At 40.8% G+C, this 3,420-nt stretch overlaps 1 pseudogene; it reads left to right on the top strand.

Moving 5' to 3' along the window:
- Positions 1–1,264: 1,264 nt before the first annotated feature.
- Positions 1,265–1,932, top strand: LOC145489241 (uncharacterized; annotated as a pseudogene).
- Positions 1,933–3,420: the final 1,488 nt, after the last annotated feature.

The raw sequence follows: 3,420 nt of genomic DNA on the forward strand, positions 1-3,420 counted from the left end.
CCCCACCCCCCATGATCAGGAGTAATTCTGGTAGAAAATCAAGAGAAGATCAAGGTATTTATCTGGATCTCTCTTGAAAATACATACATGTTCTTTGCCGGCTGGGAGGTCCGTATGGTGAAAACCCGTGACAGAGGTCTTGAAAATGCTGCCCAAGGCCGCAGGCCGAGGGCAGCAGTTTCAAGCCCGACGTCACAGTTTTTCACTATACGGACCGACCCTAAGCTGACAAATAACATATTTATTTTTACAGGATTAAGTGCCATTACAGCGCCGAGCTACAAACAACCAAACAAATTCTCACAACTTCGACATACTCAATTGAATTTACTTACACTGACTTTCCTTGCCATTTAAAAGTGAATAGAGCTAAACTTTCGTTGGTTAATCGTCGATTGAAGTATGAAGAGGGCGAAAGATTGACGATTACCGCCGGTTCACTCAGGAATATTGACCAACGCGACAATTTCGCCCGCGCGGTTCCCCGCCGGTACCGTGACCGTGGTCAGAGATAGGAAAATCCGGACCGCACTAAGAACCAATCAGATTTCAGGATTCGTTACCGTGCCCTCTTGGGAAAAAATAAATCACGATATGTCCTTGACATCATTGTGCCGCCATTTTAACAATCACTTCTTATCCACAAACTCAGGTTATTCTTATAAGTAGTTTTTTTGAAACTCATTTCAGAATAAAAACTAGCGATAAAAAACGACGTTTAGATCTCTCTGAGGCTCCCTGCCACTGTGGAAATAATATTCCCAAGGCAGTTGCTGGCACAGTTATCCAGAATGGTTCGAGACTAGCCGATCCCTATGGCCTGCCAAAAACCCACAAGCGACAATTAGCAATGCGACCAATGCTCTCGGCAACCGGGACATATAATTACAAGTTGGCAAAATGGCTTGATTAAAAGCTTAAACCTCTATCAGTCAATGATCACACCATCAGTAATGTTTTTAATTTCGTGGATGCTCTCCATGACATGGAAGTTTACGATAACAGCATCCTTGTTTCATATGACGTAACTTCACTTTTTACCAATGTCCCTGTTGATGAGACGATATAAATTCTAGCTGAAAAGGTATTTAAGGACGACTGGTTAAATAAGCAGCATAATCTGAAAATTACAAAATCAGGCTTGGTGGAGTTGCTTAATATTGTCACCAAGAACCAGCTTTTTCAGTTTGAGGGGAGTTTATATGAACAAACCGATGGTGTTGCTATGGGTTCGCCAATTGGACCCCTAATGGCCAACGCATTTATGTGCAGTATCGAAGATCGACTTCAGGACCAAGGCAAGTTAACCGAGTTTTACAAACGCTATGTGGATAACACATTGAGCATAATGCCTGACACCGAAACAGCTGAAGCATTCCTTTCCTCTCTAAATGAAAGCTATCCATCTGCCAACTTCACCATGGAACTTGGCGAATATGGTAAACTTCCGTTCCTGGGAACGGAGATCAGGAAATGCAATGGTCGCCTGGAGACAAGGGTGTACAGAAAACCAACTGACACCGCATTACAAGAGCCACGTCAATGTTAGATACAAGAAGTCAATGCTAAAAACAATGCTGGATCGTGCCTTTAAAGTGTCGTCTACCTGGCAACTGTTCCACCTAGAATTTGATCGTCTCAAACAGACGTTCTCCCGACTTCAGTACCCAGCCTAACTTCTGCAATCGACCATCAGTAATTTTGTCACCAAGAAAGTTTCTGGCGATCCAATTTCCACACGAGCATGTAACGTAAATGAAGCGCCTGTCGATGTCAGAATGGTGTTACCATTCAAGGATAAGAGTTCAGTCAATTCCGCGCGAAGGCAACTTGGGGAACTGGGTGGCAAAATTGGAATTGATAGTCGCCCCGTGTAAACAAGCCGTAAGATCGGACACGAGATCAAACCAAAAGAAAAGAAGCCGCCTACCATTAACCAGCAACTCGTGATTTTAAAATTTTGAGACAGAGCCAAAGTATATTCGACTGCCTGATCTACGAAATGCTCTTTATAAAGGAGCTTCAGCCAACTTTGAACAAACAGTCAGATTCAATCCGTGCAAAGTTATTTATATCGTTTTTTTGTAGTATATTTCATTATTTTAACACTTACATTTTAGCGCTTGTATTTACATATTTTATCGTTGGACCGTTCTCACGCCCTAATTTGTACTTATATATGTATATTTCATTCGCTTTTTTTACAACTTGAAAATGATCTCAGAGAGATCGAAACGTCGTTTTTTATCCTTAGTTTTTATTCTGAAAACTGAGGCTATTGTCTAGGGAAACACGTATATTAGGGAGCTTAAGAAAACCACGACGGCAACGGCAACGGCAACGGCAACGTCGCTAAACAAAAAGTTTAAGGTGGCTGAACACAGTTTTGATACCTGTGTTTCATTCACCTTTTTCTCCAAAACCCTTGATCCCTCGGTCGCCAAAAATGGCAGCACGTTAACAACACAAACTTTGGTTTTTTGATGGTTAAGTTGACGTATGTGCCGTTGCCATGGCAATATGAATAAATATAAACAGGCCTTAAAATCGGTTTTGTTTCTTTGTAAAAAAACTAGTCATTAGATTCTCTTTATAATTTGCGCGCAACAAGCTTGTAACGATTCTCACAAGTTGACACCATTTTGTTAATAATTTAACAGAGATCTTTAATTATCCCTTGTTGAAGGTTCACTAGAATATCTCAAATTTCCTTTGTTGAAGTTCAATTATTTTCAATACTCCAGTTACTTATTTCCTAAAGTATTCTCATGCAAAATTTCGTGAAATTCTAATCAGCGGTTCTCGTGAAATAGGCGTATTTCCGAGAGACCGAGAGTGCAATTTTTCATTCAATCGCAATTTTTTGACTTACTACGCATGCGCTGCATTTAACTGGGTTTTTTTTCGGTAACAAAGAAAAGACTGAGAATTGCTGGGTTCTTTGCATCGCTACCTTTTCTAACATATCTTTGTAATAAAAGACTAAAGCCATCAATACACTGCGTTCAATTATAGAGAAAAATAGCACAGTTAAGGCGAGTATTGAGTAAATTGATCGCTCTATTGGCGGCATGTTTGTTTTTTGCAATATTTGTGCGCGCGCTGAATTGCATAAGCAAAAGCGCGCGCCAAAACTGTGTTCGGCCACCTTAATGAGGAGAACAATGGCTGTACACGTGCGTTATAATTCTTCGTACATTTCTTTGCCGTCCTCTCCAGAACAACTGCGTCGTCTACGGAACGTGGACGAAGACGGCTAATTTCTGATACTTCCACTGGAATTGAACCCCGTCGTTGGGTGTTTAGCTTTAGCACGTTTTTAGAGCCATTAGTGAACCGAACAGATCTAAACAAAATATAAAATAAAATAAAATATAAATTCACTTTTTACTTGGCGTCTTCCTCGGCGTCGTTGTCGTG

This window comes from Orbicella franksi, chromosome 6, assembly GCF_964199315.1.
Source record: "Orbicella franksi chromosome 6, jaOrbFran1.1, whole genome shotgun sequence".
In the NCBI taxonomy this organism is placed as follows: domain Eukaryota; kingdom Metazoa; phylum Cnidaria; class Anthozoa; order Scleractinia; family Merulinidae; genus Orbicella; species Orbicella franksi.